The sequence below is a fragment of the Pantherophis guttatus genome, chromosome 4 (assembly GCF_059756535.1).
Source record: "Pantherophis guttatus breed Tessera chromosome 4, ASM5975653v1, whole genome shotgun sequence".
Taxonomy (NCBI): domain Eukaryota; kingdom Metazoa; phylum Chordata; class Lepidosauria; order Squamata; family Colubridae; genus Pantherophis; species Pantherophis guttatus.
The window spans coordinates 18,707,188-18,726,022 of NC_142066.1; positions in this window are offsets into that span (position 1 = coordinate 18,707,188).

Consider the following 18,835-nt stretch of genomic DNA (forward strand, 5'->3'; position numbering starts at 1 on the left):
CCAGAGATACGGAGGATCCCGGATCTGCGCACCTTCCGCCGCGCCTTAAAGACCTTACTATTTCACCAGGCCGGCCTGGCCTAATTTTCCCCCTCTTTTATAAAAGATTTTTAAAAATTTTAAATATTTTTTAGTATTTATATATTCAATTTTAAATTGGTTTTAAAAGTTTGGGGTTTTAAATTTGTCGGGGCCAAAATTATTTAATTTGATTTTATTCTATTTTTTAAATTTTGTATTGTATGTGTTTTTATTGTTTGGCTGTGCACCGCCCTGAGTCCTTCGGGAGTAGGGCGGTATAGAAATCTAATAAATAATAATAATAATAATAATATATATATATATATATATATATATATATATATATATATATATATATATATGATTAAATAAGAAATATTCTCTCTGTTCTATGTTTTTGAAAACTGGTGTGTGTGTGTGTGTGTGTGTGTGTGTGTGTGTGTGTGTTTGTGGATCAAACCACAACATGAAGCCAGAAAAATATACAGAACATGTTAATTTACATCTGTCAAATGCAAAGATAGCAGATAGAAATGAAACGTCACCAGTATCTCATATATCACTGTTCGCCCAACAGTGGAAAGAAAAAGACATACCAGCTAGTGCCCAAATTATAAATAAAGTACTAGAGTGCGCTGAAGTGGACAGAATGACATATAGGTTGAAAGAAAAAGAGGATTCTGATTTTTTTCAAAGTTGGGACAGTTGGTATCAGTGGTTAAATAAAAGGATTGAGATGAAGTGAGGGCCTAAGTTAATATGAGGAGAGATATATTTATCTAGATTGAAAGATAATTGTATCAAAACCATATTTGGGGATTATTTACTTTATTCTGTGTTGTGGACATAATTATTTATTAATGAGGGCAGGAATATTATCTGCTGGGATAGACATGTTTGTTTGTTTAGTGTTATGAATGGGGGAGGGAGGGGGAATGTATGGTTTTCGTTTTTATGTATAATCAATGTTTTTGTTTTATGTTAATTTTAAGTTGGAAAACTTAATAAAATTTATTCTTTTTAAAAAGGCAATATTCTCTCTGTTCTATGTTTTTGAAAACTGGTGTGTGTGTGTGTGTGTGTGTTTTCTTGGATCAAACCAAAACATGAAGCCAGAAAAATATACAGAGCATGTTAATTTACATCTGTCAAATACAGAGATAGCAGATAGACATTAAACGTCACCAGTGTCTCATATATCCCATGTACTCTACTACAAACTAATTATTTGGGAACTTATATTTTCTAATTTTTCCATCTCATGCTGCTTGCTTCACAAGTTCTGGTCCTCTGAAAGATGTGGCAGCTGCCCTTTTAGTGAATGCATGTCTTCTACTTCTCCTTTTCCTCCTCCTCCTCCTCTTATTTTCTTCTCCTCCTGCTTCTCCTTTCTCTATCATTTTCACTTCTCTTCCTTCTCCTGTTATTATCTTTATTACAAAATGACTATTTTTCACCATAGTTTACAAATACAGGTTGTCCCCTAATTTATGACTGGTAGCTTAGCTAAAACTTCTCAATGTCCTTTCATTTCATTCATTCTGGTATTATTTCCATGATTTTTAATTTCATGACTCTCATGTCATATTTCACATAAGCATTTCTTAAATAACTCATTCCCGTGACATTTAATTTAGAAAAGAAAGTTGAATGTAAGATCCTCTATTAGATATTTGTGCACATAGGAAGGACAATGATTTAATTGATTTCAGGTATGTTTTTTTTTTTTTAAATTAATCTTTCACACTAGTGGTCCAATTTCCGATATATATAAAAAAATCACCAATTAAAGTTTTTTGTTAGATTGTTTTACTGTATGTTTGTGCAATTATGTGGCAATAAAAATGGTATAATTTAAGACAAAAAATTAAATCAGTATTTAACTAAGATTTGTGAAGGGATAAGCAATCCCTGTTCCTCTTTTTTTTTTCAGTTTAAGTATTTTAATTAAAAGTGTTAATGTTGTTGAAAGGAAAACATTGCTTTTCAGGGGAAAAAAAATACTCCATCCATGATGGCAGCAAGGTCACAATTTGCTGCCTTTGGACCAGGATGGCTTGCCATCATTAATAGAATTGTGAATCCTGAATTGTACCACACTGGTTACTGAAAGCAAAGATTCTAATATTTTTGCCACACACAAATATATAGCTTTGCATCATTTTTTTCAATAAATATATGCATAAATATAATGTTTTTGATTAATTTGTTTAATTGGATTCTCTTTCTCTAGTTTTAGGACTTGTGTCGAAAAGAGATCCATTGGAAGGAAATTTGTCTTTACATTTTTTTTGTAACATTTAAAATAACCAAAATAATCAAGCAATGTCTTGAAAAGCTTGGTATAATTGGGATTGTTCAATATTTAGACAGTGGTCAACCAGAAATTCCAGGAGTATAGCTTAGACCAGTGATGGCTAACCTTTTCGGGACCAAGTGCCCAAAGCGAGCACACCCAAACTCCCAAAATGCAATGCACACACAGCCCCAGTACATGTGTTCCACCCATCCCCAATACCAGAAGTAGAAGATGAAATTCTACTTCTGAAAGAATATAGGAAGTCCTCAATTTACAACCATTTATTTAGTGACCATTCAAAGTTACAATGGCACTGAAAGAAGTGACATCACTGTTTTTACACATACTATGTACATGTTAACTATACTTTATAGAAATTATTATTCTTCTATTTACATCTTGTATCTTTATTTATCTAGGCAAGTCTCTGGGGTACCTGGTATGTTTTCTTTTGAGATGCAATACACTTTTTCTGAGTGGAAGAGCTCAGAATTCTGGGGTGTTATATTAATTAAATACTTGTTACCTGTTTCTCTTTTTTAAACCCATGGGATCCCAAGACAATTGAAGAAATAAAGATTATTATTACTATTCCCATGATATTCCAACCATGGTTGGAAGCCACAAAGCTCTGTGAGTTTATTCAATAGGATGTTGCACTGCCTATTTCTGTTTGAAAAACAGAAGAAGTCAGTGCTGTTGGAACTATTTGGAGACATCCAAGGATCATGTGGCAGACAGGGGTATTTGTATACAGAAAGAAGCCATTCATGGAAGATGCTTATATTCCTGCAATCATTGCTTCTCTTAATGCCTCAAGTGGTATGCAATGAATCCATCCATCATTGTGATTTGGAAGAGCCTCTTCCTATTCATCACACATATCATCAGCTTGGAATTATTAACATTGCTGGCATTATTTCTGTATTCTCAACATATTCTGATCCCCTTGATTTCAGTCAACATCCTTCTCAGGGATTTCATGATAGACTTATGTAAGTACATCATCAATTTATTTTCAAGCTCTGGACCTTGCTGTTCAATCATATGATGATCAAAATGTTATCTTGTAATAACAAAGACTCCAGAAACAAACACATTAAATCGAATTTTCAATCCATTCCAATATAAAGTTGAAAAAAAAAAGACAAAGCTGAATGTCTATTATAATAAATCACATCTAGATATTTATAAAAATAGATGTTGCTGCAGATTAATTTATAAATCTATAACGAAAACTCGGAGTAGGAGGCTATATTTCCCCTGATAACTTTTATCATTTGAAATTTACAGTGCCAAAATTAATCAATTTCCTTTTGGATATAAACAGTTTTTAGAAGATGGAGTTTGATATTGGTCCTTTTTCATGTATTTAAAAATAATTCTTATAATTTCAAGACAGTGTTCATCTTGTATTACAAAGAACTCCAGAATCTGCAGGAGTACATATTTGTTTATATGTTTTGCTCTGAATTATCCAGAATTCTAGGCAAATAGTAAATATTTTTCAGTAAAATACATCAACTACATGAGGTTTAAGCCTATCATATTGTGAAGCAGACCCTTCTAAATATATTATATAATTTTTGCTATAGAATATTGTTTCAGAATTACCAGCACATCCTTGCCATAGCATTTGCTATCAAAGAGATCAATGAAAATACCCAGATCCTACCCAATGTCACTCTGGGCTTCCAGATTTATAACAGCAATTTCAGTCCAAGATGGACTTATCTTGCCTCAATGATGCTTCTCTTAACTCAGGGCAGATTTATCCCTAACTACAAGTGTGGGGTCCCAAAACATTTGGCTGCAGTCATTGGGGGACCTGACATCTCTCTCCATATGGCAACTCTTCTGTGCATCTACAAAGTCCCTCAGGTAAGATACGTTGAGTATGTATGGCACTACGTGAAGTGCCATCATGCTGCAAAGTCCTTTTGCATGGTTCAAACTATGCACCACCTTTTGATCTATACTCCATAAGAAAACTTTAAAGGTGACTAATAGTCCTTGTTGATGAACTAAACGCATTTGGCACACAACAATCCATGTCTTGTAATTCAGTGAACATTTATTACCACCAATGAAGGTATGGAATCCAAGAAATCAAATATTTTCTTGGGTTAATAGCAAAGGTTTAAGGTATTCTAATTACCTAACTTGCGCAAATGATCCATTTGGTTCAACACTCCAAATAAAAGTTAAAAAATAGAAAGGTAAAGTTTCTTGTCCAGTAAGTCTGTATACTTCTCTGGGACAAAGAAATACATTTTGGCCTTTTGGAGAAGGAATACTTTATTAAAAGAAAAGATTGGATGGTGACATCACAGTTGCCCAGTGGTTGCCTAATTGAGGGCTCCTTTCACATACCCAGTAACTTACTCATCAAAGTGGTACCTATTTATCTTTTTGTAGTAGCCCACTTTCAAATGTCGGCAGAAGTTGGACCGTGTGACGGGAGTTCAACCCATCATATAAATCAAATTAAAAAAAAAAAACCACCCCACTCAGCAGCAACCAGGACTCGAACACGAGCCTGCCGATCATCACCCTATCATCCTAACTTCATGAGAACTGTGAACTACGCTCCCTATCATTTATAAAGAATTCTATTATCAAAAGTTGGAAAAAACATATTTCTTTATAGTTTAAATATTTCAAATTATTGTAACGGATTATTTATAGATCTTCACCAATGATATCTATGATCTGCTGCAATTAGTTCTTCCCTAGATTTTATTTTATATTCTGCTTGACAAAATTCGAGTGCTTCATGATGAATTAGCCATTTGTGTTTGCCTATTATTTCTCATCTATAATATCATGTGGTGACAGGCATGAAGGTGTTTCTCAGAACAATATGGCTTTGTATCAATTCCATAGTCTCAACTATGTCTAACATGCATCAGCTGTCAAAGCAGGTACTGACTGAAACAAAAACTTCATAAGCAAGGCATTCATTTTTATAACTGAACTTCTCCCAGTGCACAGTTGCTGTAAATTAAAATGAACTATGTAAAGCAACAAAATTATGAATTATTAACTATGATGATCTGCCAAGGTATATGGAACACTGTTACCTTCCCAATGAACTGCTACCTATTTATCTACTCGCATTTGCATACTTTCAAACTGCTAGATGGATGAGATCTGGGGCAAGGAAAGGAGCTCACCCAGTCATGCAACATTCAAGTATCAAACCTTGAATCAAACATTCAAGTATCAAACCTGGGCTTTCAGCTTTCCACTGAGGCATTGCAGGTCCCCAAAACAACATAAAATTGTGAGAAAGAAAAAGTATGTTAAAATTACAAGAAGGAGAGATTATATGAATGAACTATGCAGCCACACAAAAAGTAATTCATCAATTTTATTTCAAGTTTTATAAATTCTTCCCTATCATTTTTCTTAGCTAACATATGGCTCTGCTCCAGTCATGGATAAAGAGACTCAGGCAGTTTTCTTCCAACAAATGCTTCCAAATGAATCTCACCAACATAGGGGGCTCCTCCAGCTATTGCTCTATTTTAGATGGATCTGGATTGGAGTTCTTGCTGTGAATGATGACAATGGAGAGAAATTTGTACATGAGGTGTTTCCCATGTTTTCCCAGCATGGCATCTGTTTTGATTTCATACAAGAGTTCACCAATGTAGCTTTTTACAGTGATTTTACTGATGTAGTAGATGAAGGAGTCCAAATATACCGAGTTCTGATGAAAAGCACAGCCAATGTGATAATCTTGTATGGTGAAAGTAGGTCCATGTCTACCCTAAGAACATTCCTCCAGTTTTCAGAAGTGGAGGATATTCTAAGGAAGACAAAAATCTGGTTGATAACAGCTCCGACAGATTACACCTCAGTTTCCTTTCACACATCTTGGGATATCCATTTCCTGCAAGGTACTTTATCCTTTGCAATTCACACAATGGAGATCCAAGACTTCCAGAAATTTACTAAAAGCATAAATCCAAGGAATGATCAACAGGATCATTTTCGGAAAGACTTTTGGGAACAGGTGTTCAATTGTTTGTTCTCCCATTCTGTGACAGAGAAGTTTGAGAAAAAATGTACTGGACGGGAGAGGCTTGAGACCCTTCCCACGTCTGTGTTTGAAACACTCATGAGTGGCCAGAGCTACAACATTTACAATGCAGTCTATGCTGTGGCACATGCTTTGAAATCTCTGTATTTATCCAAGTCCAGACACAGAACAATAGTGAAAGAAGGAAGGAAACAATTTCACAATCACGTGTTGTGGCAGGTAAGACTTTCAGCAGAGAAATGCAGAAACCTGGAAGGATTTATATTCTTGCAGTCATTTGGTCTTTATAATTTAAATCCTTCCCTCCTCCACCATTCAGTCAGAACCAAAGAATCTTCTTGGTTGAGAAGCAAAATGTCTTCAAGGAAAAACAGTCCCGTTGCCTTTTGAAAAAGCAACTATTAACTTGGGTCAACTATGTCCGGGATGAGTGATAATCTCCATAGTCAATATTCTGTAAGGGTATCAAAATAAGGTCGAAAAGTTAAATGAAACAATGTCTTAACCAACTGAAATATTTATATCATCGTATTGAAATGACAAAAGGCATTCTACAAAATTATGAACACCTCTCTTAGAATTAGCTTCTGTCCATTCAAGTAACTGCCATTTCAGCCTATAAGTAAATGGAGATACTAAGCAAGCAAGTAAGTAAGTAAATGCTACCTCTTGATCATGGGTGTCAAATTCGCGGTGTCATGTTTCCATCACGTGATGTATTGTGACATTTTTCCCATTCATGGAGATGGGGTGGGCATGGCCTTCATGTGACGCATCTGGCCCATAGGCCACCAGTTTGACACCCCTGCTGCTCTGAATCATTCTTTTGTTCTAAATGTTTTGTTTTTGAATGCTTGCATTTCGTCAGCACAGTTCTTTCTATTGTTGAAAGTATACTCATACCCTCACTTTTGTTGTGACCCAGGCCCAAGTAGGTATTATCAGATGCAATCAGTTCGAAAACAAACAGACTTTATTAGAACAGCTGAGAATTAACTCATTCTCAGCGTAGCCCAAACTAATTCAAAACACAATTCTTCAGCCTTATCACCAACCTTGGTCTACTGTGGCAAACTGCCAAAGGCAGTTCAGAAAGTTCAGAAGCAGAAGATGCCGACAAGAAATAAATGCAGTAGGACAAGAAACAAATCTATCAATGTTGTTTTCCGACAAAGAACTCTAGAGCCATTGGTGGTCTTTTAGGACTTATGGGAGGGGCCAATCATCTCTTGGCCTTATTCCCAAGTCATCCTTTTTGCTTTAGCTGCTTTTGCCTTCTGGCAGCTCTTCTCATGCATGCATTAGGAACAGGCTCCTCCTGTTCCTCTGCCTCTCTGCTGTCAGCCTCTGGAGGCTCCAGAGTCCGCACATCACTCCCAGATGGCCCTGGCCCCATCTCTGCCTCCGACGTAGAGCCCTCATCCGGGCATTCCCCAGCCTCCAGGACTGGCCCATGTTCTTCCTCAGCCTCCTCACTGCCCAACTCCATTGCCAGCTCTGCAGGCTTCTGACGGACCAGGCATTTCCTGATGAGGATCTTCTCACGTAAACCATAAGTGGAGGAGGAAGGGGTGATAATATTTTGACATCCTTACTTAAAAAAGAAGCAGATACTGGAATCGTCCTTTTCCATCAGGGACAATGTTTCATAGGCCATTTGAGACTCACCTGCATTTCTACATATAGATATTCACAACAACAATGTATACTATAACAATGTATAATTTTAGAGCAGATGAATGAAAAAGAAATGGAACAAGTTTATATGCTTTCAGAAACAAGATTCTAGAACAGGGGCATCAAACTCGAGGCCCGCAGACCAGATTTGGCCTGCGGGGTGCTTAGATCTGGCCCCCGGTGCCTCTCCCAGGGAAAACGGAGCTCAAGAGCCTGTTTTTGCTGGCACAGCACTTGGGCCACAGGTGCCCCTGACAAGTGTCAGGGTTCCAAGTAATACCCCCAATGAAATCAAACTCCGAGGCTTGAATTTCCTCAAAGCTAATTTTTTTTATAAGTTATTTTATTTTTATTTTTAAACAAACAAGTCATCATTAATCAATCAGTGTAACATCTGGGTACAATTTTTTGTGTGCCATTATATTCAACATTTATCATCATTTTCTTAGTACATATTTGTCTTTCTTCTTACATTTAAATTTAATGTATTACAACATATTTTCCCCATGTTTCTTATTTTTACATTGTCTATTGTTTATATTCAATCTCTATCCATTGATAAAATTGCCCCCATATGTTGTAATACTCTGATTCTTCCTTCTCTCTAATTGCTAATGTTAATCTACTCATTTCTGCACATTCTAATATTTTCTTAATTAGCTCTCCCTTTGTAGGAATTTTTTCTGCTTTCCAATTTTGTGCAAATACCATTCTTGCTGCCATTATTACATGTATAATCAAATATGTATTTTCTTTACTATATTTCTCTGGTAAGATACCCAACAGGAACAGCTCCGGTTTAAGATCAATGTGTTGCTGTATCATTTTCTCTAACCAAATTTGAATTTTTGCCCAATAATTTTTCGCTTCTGGACATGTCCACCACATGTGATAGTATGATTCCGATGTCTGGTGGCATTTCTAACATTTAGTTGATTTATCTTTGAACATTTTTGCCAATCTTTCCGGTGATATGTGCCATCTATAAAACATTTTATACAAATTCTCTTTATATGCTGTACCATTGTTAATTTGTAATTTCTTTCCTGTAATTGCTGCCATTTACAGTATCTAATTCTATTGTATATCCAATTTTTTTTGCCCATTCTATCATTGTTTCTTTTACTTGTTCTTCTTCTAATTTAACTCCAAGTAAATAACTATATAATTTTTTTTATCATTTTCTTATCTGTTCCTATGAGTATCTCATCCAATTCTGTCATCTCCAAGTAAAAACCATATAACTTTGCATCTTTTTCATATCTCAATTGTATTTGCAGTTGTATATACCACTCCATAATCATCACTTGTTCTACTAGTTCTTGTTTCGTTTTCAATTCCTCCTTTTCTGATAAAATATCTTTATATCTGATAATATTCCCCATATTAATAATATTTGGATGTACTAACGCTTCTATTATTGAAAGCCATGTTGGTATTTTCAAATTTGAGGCCACCAGTACTGTGCCACCAGTAACCTGGTAGCTTTTATTAAATTCAAAACCAACTTAGTCTCTATTACAGTACAATCCGTGATTATTCCCAACAGAAAAAACTGTGGTGTAAATGTAATTTTTTTCCTTAAAATATTTTGAATAATCCACCATATTTTATCCAAAAACACTTAATTTTTTTACATGTCCACCATATATGAAAATATGTAGCATCTTCACACTCACATCGCCAACACTTAGGTTGTAAATTTGGATACAAACAGGCTAGTTTTTTGGGGTCTAAATGCCATCTATAAAACATTTTGTAAAAGTTCTCTCTTAAGTTTTGAGCTTGTGTGAATCTTACATTTCTAACCCATATCTGTTCCCATGTATCCATCATTATTGGTTGACCTATGTTTTGTGCCCATTTTATCATACAATCCTTGACTAGCTCTGTTTCCGAATCTATTTCCACTAATACATTATACAACCTTTTAATATGCATTTGACCTTTATCTCTTATTTGCTTTATCAAATTCTCATCCTGCTGCAAAATGCCAGTTTTTTGATCCTCTCTCCATCTGGCCTGCAGATGACCATACTGAAATCAAGTCCTAATAATTCCTTCTTCTCTTAATTGCTCCATAGATTTTAATTGTAATCTGACTCCTTCCTTATAAAGGAGTTTCTTATATGTAAACTTATCTTGCTTTTGTTCCAAATTTATATTCTCTATCGCATGTCTGGGTACTGTCCATATTGGTAACTTATCCTTTACTTTATATTTATATTTTTTCCAGATACGCAGTAGAGCATTTCTTAATATGTGACTTTTAAAAGTCTTATCTACTTTCTTGTCATACAATAGATAAGCATGCCAGCCGTAGACCAGACCATATCCTTCAATAGTCAGTATCTTTTCCTCCGTTAAATTTATCCAATCTGTAATTGCTGAGAGGGTAGCGGCTTCATAATACAGTCTTAAGTTGGGCATTTTAAGACCACCTCTTTCTCAGGTGGTCTTTTGATTAACTCGTGGTTTCTTCCCTGCCCACACAAACTTGTTTATGCCCTTCTGCCATTCCTTCAGATTTTCATCTTTTTTGAGTATAGGTATCATTTGAAAAAGAAATAAAATTTTGGTAAAATATTCATTTTTACAGCAGCTATCCTACCCAGCAAAGACAGTTGCAATTTTTTCCAATTTTCCATCTCTTTCTGTATTTTTTGCCATAACGGTTTATAATTATGTTGATATAATTTCGTATTTGCAGTCATAATATAAACCCCTAAATATTTAACCTTCTTAACTATTTCAAATCCTGTTAACCTTTCTATCTCTTCTTTCTGGCTTCTGTCCATATTTTTAGCTATTATCTTTGTTTTAGCTGTATTTATTTTAAAACCAGATACTTGTCCATATGAGCAGATTATATCCATTAAGGCTGTAATTGATTGTACCGGTTGGGCTAAGGTAACCACCAGGTCATCCGCAAATGCTCGTAGCTTATATTCATGCTGTCTAATTCTAATTCCCTTTATTATATCAGTCCCACGTATTTTATTTAATAAAATTTCCAGAGTCAAAATAAACAATAACGGAGACAAGGGACAACCTTGCCTTGTTCCTTTTTCTATATTAAAATTATCTGTTAAACCACCATTGATTATTATTTGCGCTGTTTGTTTTTGATATATTGCCTTAATAGATTGTGTAAAATGTTCTCCAAATTGCATCCTTTCTATTAGTTTTAATAAAAATTGCCAATTCAATCTATCAAAAGCTTTTTCAGCATCCAAAAAAACTAGCACTGCGGGGACCTGGTTGTTCCTTCCCAAATACTCTAATAAATTAACAATTTGCCTTACATTACTTTTCATTTGTCTCTCATTTATAAAACCAGTTTGATCATGATGAATCACTTGCTGCATAACTGTCATTAATCTGTTTGCTAAAATTTTAGCAAAAATCTTATAGTCTGTATTTAAAACTGAAATCGGCCTATAGTTTTTAGGATCTGTATAGTTTTGCCCATCTTTTGTAATCAGCAAAATAAAAGCTGTCTTCCAAGTTGGAGGTACCTCTCCTTCCTGTTGTATATTATTGAATAATTCCTTCAATGGTTCAACCATTTCCTCCTGTAAACTTTTATAATAAATAGCTGTCAAACCATCCCTTCCAGGAGCTTTACCCACTTTCAACTGCTTAATTGCAAACATAATTTCCTCGGAAGTTATCAATTGATTTAAGCTATCCCTCTGCTCTTTTGAAGTTATATAAATATTCTCTTTCTGCAGATATCCATCTATATCTGTATCTTGAATTTTATCACCAGTATACAGCCTTGAATAGAACTCTAAAAAAGCTTTTTTAATCAATTCTTGCTCATAAACCTCCTTACCCTTGTATTTTATTTTCCCTATTGTCCTTGCTTTCTGCTTTTTTCTTAACAAATATGCCAACCACCTGCCTGGTTTATTAGCATTACAAAAAGTATTATGTTTTGCATATTGTAAATTGGTTGCCACTTGATCTGCTATTAACATATTAAACTGACCCTTCAATAAATTGATTGCTTCTTTAATTTTCTTATCTGTTGGGTTGGCTATTAAAGCCCGTTCCTGTTTATTAATCTCATCTTCTAATTCTTTTCTTTTTACCCCCTGTTATTCAAATATATCAAAATTCCTCGCATGTATGCTTTACTTGCATCCCATACCATTTCCATAGATGTACCCTTTTGCATATTCATAGCAAAAAACTCTTTCATAAATTTTTTACACTCTTTTACATTTTCTCCATTTCTGAACAAATTATCATTTAACCTCCAGGACCTCCTAGGCCCTTTTCCATACTCCAATTCCTGCCAGACTGGACTACGGTCTGTCAATGTTCTTGAACAAATCTTCGTGTTCTTCACCCTAGATAAGAGATCATTAGTAATTAATATAAAATCAATCCTTGAAAAAGATTGATGTCTATCCAAGAAAAAAGTAAAGTCTTTTTCTTCTGGGTTTCTTTCACGCCAAATATTCCTCAACTCCCAGTCGTCCATCATCTCCCAGAACGGTTTGGGCGATTTTGCTCTTGTTAAAACATTTTGTTTAGGTCCCCTCTTATCTTTTTTTACGTCCAAAACACCATTCCAATCCCCCAGTAGGATACAAGTTTTATATCTCCATTATATCAACTTTGAGTGTAGTAAGTTATAAAATTTTTCTTGTTGTTGGTTCGGGGCATATACTCCAATTACAAGTGTTTTTTCTCCTTTTATTAAAAGTTCAATCACTAAAAATCTTCCTTGATCATCCACTTCAACTAATTTTGCAATTAAGTCTCTTTTCACATATATAACTATACCATTTTTCTTCTCTGATGCTGCTGCAACATAATGTGTACCTAATCTTGCATTTATCAAATGTTTTTGATCTTGTATCCTAACATGAGTCTCTTGTAAACAAATTACTTCATTCTTAAATTGTTTAAGATAGTGAAATATTTTCCTTCTCTTCTGTGGAGAATTCAAACCATTGACATTCCAGGTCAAAAATCTAGTTCCCATCTCTGGGCCTCTGAAGCGTCTGGAGCAATTTCTGATGATCTTGCCTCAATTGACCTTTAGGTCTTGCTCCTCCCACAGCTTCTGTTTTGGTAGTTTCTTGGGTTGTTATCTGCAGTTGTTGTTGTTGTTGTTGTTGTTGTTGTTGTTGTTGTTGCTGCTGCTGCTGCTGCTGTCTTAATTCTTCCTTGCGCTTAGCTGTTGCTGCTCTGGTCTGTCTTTGATCCTTCGGTTCTTCAAATATATCAATTAAATCCACATCTTGAACAGCCATCTGAATTTGTAGTGGTTCTTCTTGACCAGTCAAAGCTCCCCCCTGAACTACTGTCAGTAGCTCTTCTCTCTCTCCTTCCATTACTTCCTTCTTTCTTTTTCCTTCTGGTGATTTGGGTGTCCCAGCCTTTAATATGTTGATGTAAAAATCTCTTGCTTTCCATATTGTGTTAAGCCGATATCTCTCTCCCGAATAAGTCACAACAAGGCCGGCTGGCACCTCCCATCTATACTGTAATTGACGTTTTTTTCAACTCATCCACCAGAAAAGCATACTCCCTTCTGGCTGTCAACATCTTGGGGGTGATTTCTTTCATTGTCATCACTTCCTGGCCTTCTACCTGAAGTTTGTTTTTAAAGGTAGCCTGTAAAATTTTGTTACATAATCTCCTTGTAGTAAAATATATTACAATGTCTCTTGGTAAGTGTTTCTGTCTGGCAACCCAAGAGTTGACACGGTATGCCTTGTCGATCTGCCAGCCCAGCTCAGTTTTTGTCTCCCCCAACAACTGTGCCAATGCCTCTGACATCATTTCTTTCAAGTTCTCTTGTTTATTCTCCTTCACCCCTCTGAATCTTAAAGCAAATTCCATATCTCTATATTGTAACATCGTTACATCAACTTCAGTCCTTTCAAGTCTGTTCTGAGTCTCTGCTAATTTATTGTCCAAAATTTCGGTAGATTGCTTAATTTCTTCCACTTTATCATCCACAATTTCAATATCACCTGCCAAACGTTTAAATGCCAATAATATGTGTTCTCTAATTTGCCGATTCCGAATTAAAATCTCCTCTGAAACAGCCTGTATTTTTTCATTAGTTTCATTAATTTTTTCATTAGTTTCATTAATTTTTTCATTAATCACAGTAGCAATTTTATTTTGTGTGGCTTGTAGGGCTTCTTGTATCATCTCCAATGTTAAAGTCTGTGGGTCTGTTGGGGGGGCAGAGGCTTGCAATCTAGGAATATGAGCTGGGGAGCTTCCAGCACTCCCAGTTCCTTTAATAGGAACGGTCTTTACAGATTTTGAGGCCATTTCAGTTTAAATTGATCATTGTATTTTAATCAGAAGCCAAAAAGAAAATCAAAGGATTTCCCCAATCATAAATTAACGTTTAAAATCCTCCTTCTTGCAACACAAAAGTTCTTCCCAGGCAAGAGGCTACCAGTGAAATGAAACTTTCTGTAACTTTCACTTTCTCCGCCCTTCCCTTTCAAGCTTCAATCACCATTTTGTTGCAAATTGCTAAATTGTTACTTCCGAAGGAGGCTATAAACCTTGGAGTTAAGTGTAAATACTTGCAGTCTGACTTCTCCTGGCTTGTTCTGCCTGCAGCAATTGAAGATATTAAGAATCCCCTCACTTGTTGTCAGCAGAATTGGACGCGGCTTCTAGCTCCGCTAATTAGCGGAGTTCTCCCAGGTCCGGAGCAGAATGACAGGCTTCTAGGGAGCTCACACCCTTTGCGCCCTAAGATTACTTCTAGGGCACTTGGCGGGCTCTATCTCTGCCTGTTGGCTCTTCTCTCTCCCCTTTGCCTGGGGAGAGGGTTTCCAAGTCCCAGACAGCTGTTTTTCGACTGTTCTGGGGCTTTTACGGTACTGGGGATCAGGCGCCCACGGAGGAGCGTCAGCGAAGCTGCGGAGCCAACCGCAAGTCCAGAATCATAGATTCTTAAATGGAATTTAGGTTATCAAAACCAACCCCGGCTCAGCGCAAGATTTCAAATTCCATCACCATCAACAGATGTTGACTCTGCTTTTTCTAAAAAAATAACCAGAAAAGAAATGCCCTTTTGTCATCAATTCCTACTGCTGAATGTCTTCTATTTAGATATCATTTCCTATTTAGAATAATATTTCTATTCTATTCTAAGATTGTTATTCTATTCTAAGTTTCTAAAATTATTTTCTAAGGAGAGAAGCAACCAAGAACTAAGAATAAATTTCCTGACAGAACAATTATCCAGTGGAACAGCTTCCCTCCAGAAGTTGTGGATACTCCATCACTGGAGATTTTTTAAAAGAGACTAGACAGCCATTTGTCTGAAATGTTATAAAGTCTCAATATAGACTCTATAATATCAAACTATAGCCTTATACATACTAGTATTTTATATATATATATTTATATATGATCATCTGGTTTAACTAATTATAGCAATCAGATGATAGATTGCAGTTTTATAAAATTTTCACTAGGGTTATATTTTCTAATCACATATTAATAACATTTTAATTTTATTTCAGTAATGTGAAATTTTGGAATTTCTAATTTGTCTCTTTCTCCCTCTTTACACCTCTATATTTCAGCTTCATTCTTTTCTGAAAGGCATTACATTCAATAACAGTGTTGGTGAAAAGATCTCCCTTGATAAAAATGGAGAATTCATTGGTGGATTTGACATTATCAACTGGATCACATTCCCAAACCAGTCCTTTCTTAGGGTCAAAGTTGGAATGGTAGATCCTACAGCTCCAGCAGAGAAGTTCTTCAATATCTCCATAGATTCCATCATGTGGCCAGTAGGCTTTAATCAGGTGAGCTGTTTGTAGGGTTGCCAGGTCGGCTTCCAAAAAATAACGGACAAGCGGGGAGGGGGGGTTAAGTAGTAAAAAAATTAAAAAAAAATTACAATTAAATTATATATTTTCTTACAAACATTTTAACACGCCATTTTAGGTCAGTCGACACAAGCTACAATGCATTTTAAAAATGTGAACTGTACATAATTTTATAATATATTTTTATTTTAATCTCATCATTAATTTTTTTGGAGAATCGAGTTCAATGGATATTCGACATTTGTCTCATTCTAACTTATGAAAAAAAAAGACAAAACGTGATTCTCCTATCCTTATTCTCTTAGACTGTACAGCTTTAGTTTATGTACCATTTCATCATAAAGCTTTTGAATAAAAAAAATGTCCACTATTTTGTGAAAAAAAATAGTGAACATAATGTGAAAAAAGTGGACTGTCCGCTCAAATAGTGGACACCTGGCAACCCTAGTTTTGAATCTAGATTGCTCAGCATTCATTTATGTAGCATAAGATATCTTTACCAATGAAATTCCCATAGCATCAGTTTTAAATAATCTAATTGCAAATAATCTAGGGAAAGAAAAAAATATATATTTGCAAGAATGCTTAATTTCTAATATCTGGTTTACAATACTGCACCTTTGATTTTGTTCCCCTGTTAATTATGGATAATCAATTCACTGTTTTTGATGTAAAAGATCCAGTTCAGTGTACTAGATTTTATCAATCTAGGGAGATCAAAATTTTAAAACAATGAGAAAATTTATGTAATCAATATAGAAATAGCCTTTAAAGAGTGGGGATGATGGTTATAGGAAAGCCACCAATACCAATTATGACAGATATTCAATGAATTTGTTTGAGAAAAAAATACATATCAAAATAATGTCATCACACTACTTCTGCTTATCAATATATTTTTATTCTGTTGATTCTACAGGAACAGTATCTCACCAAGCAGTTCCTTTACTCTCTGCATCTTAAAATATTCTTTTTCATTTATTGATAGGCATTACCTTTATCTTTATGTAATGATCCTTGTGAGACAGGATACAACAAGGCCAAGAAAGAAGGGAAGTCGTTTTGCTGCTATGATTGCCGTCTGTGTCCAGAGGGAAAAATATCCAAGGTGAAAGGTAGGAACTTTCCAATTATAATGGGACTAGGGTACAACACTGTGCATAATCCGGGTGCACTTCCGGGTGCGCTTCAAGGTGTTGGTGATCACCTTTAAAGAGCTCCATGGCTTAGGGCCAGGGTACTTATGGGACCGCCTTCTGCCACCAATAGCCTCCCACTGGCCAGTTCGCTCCCACAGAGAGAGCCTCCTCAGGGTGCCGTCAGCTAGACAATGCCGGCTGGCGACCCCCAGGAGGAGAGCCTTCTCTGTGTTGGCACCTACCCTTTGGAACAATCTACCCCCAGAGATATGAGTGATCTCCGACCTCCGGACTTTTCGTCGGGTCCTAAAAACTCATCTCTTTCAGTTAGCCGGTCTCTCTTGATTTTATGATTTTATGGTTGGTTTTAAATTTTGATATGGATTTTAAATTGATAAATTTTAATCTATGGGCCAAATTTAATTATTTTAAATCTATTTTTAATCGTACTTATGTATAAATGTTTTTTATTTTGGCTGTTCACCGCCCTGAGTCCGAAAGGAGAAGGGTGGTATAGAAATTCGAATAATAAATAAATAATCCACTATATCAATTCCACTATGTTCTTTTTCAGACATGGATGATTGCTCTCCGTGTCCAAATGATCATTATTCAAACCTCCATCGAAATAGGTGTATTCCAAAGCGGATCAGCTTTTTGTCCTATGAAGAATCTATGGGGATCAGTCTAACTATTCTTTCCCTGTGCTTTTCATTGAAGACAACTTTGGTGCTCACAATCTTTGTTAAATATAAAGACACCCCCATTGTCAAAGCCAACAACCGGAATCTGACTTACACTCTCCTTGTTTCTCTCCTGCTCACTTTCCTTTGTGTGTTTTTATTTATTGGAAGACCTGGTAAGATTGTGTGTCTCCTTCGACAATCAGCTTTTGGACTCATCTTCTCTGTGGCGGTTTCTTGTGTATTGGCCAAAACCTTTGTTGTGGTTCTAGCCTTCATGGCCACAAAACCTGGTTCCAAATTGAGGAAATGGGTGGGTGGAAATATGGTCAGTTATATTATTCTTTCCTGCTCCCTTGTTCAAATATGTGTTTGTGCTGTGTGGCTGATAACATCCCCACCATACCCAGATTTTGATGCACACTCAATGTCTGAAGAAGTCATCCTGGAATGCAATGAGGACTCCTTCATGTTCTGCTGTGTTTTGGGCTTCATGGGTTTTCTTGCTCTGGTTAGCTTCTCTGCTGCTTTTCTAGCTAGGAAGTTACCTGACAGTTTCAATGAAGCCAAATTCATCACTTTCAGCATGTTGGTCTTCTGCAGTGTTTGGCTGTGCTTTATTCCAACCTATCTAAGCACTAGGGGAAAATATACATTGGCTGTGGAGATCTTCTCCATGATCTCCTCCAGTGGCGGCTTACTGGGGTGTATCTTTTTCCCCAAGTGTTTTATCATTCTGATGAGACCCGAATTAAACAATAAACATCATCTCATGAAAAGAAAGTTGTAAACCTTTATCTGTTTACTTCTGATTTTGTGTATGTAGTCATATATTTTGATTGTGCTTGGAAATATTTCTTTTGGGAGAATTTTTGTTGGGTAGAGCTGATTAAATATACAGCATTCTCTCTGTTCTATTTTTTCCAAAACTGGTGTGTGTATGTGGTTATGTGTCTCTCTGTGTGTGTGTTTGTATTTTTTAGGAGCAAACCAAAATATGTAGTCAGCAAAATATACAAAAAATCTTAATTCACATCTGTCAACTACTGCTGAGAGAACTGAAATGCCATCAGTGTCTCATATTTCCTACATAATCTACTAGAAACTAAATATTTGGGAATATATATTTTCTA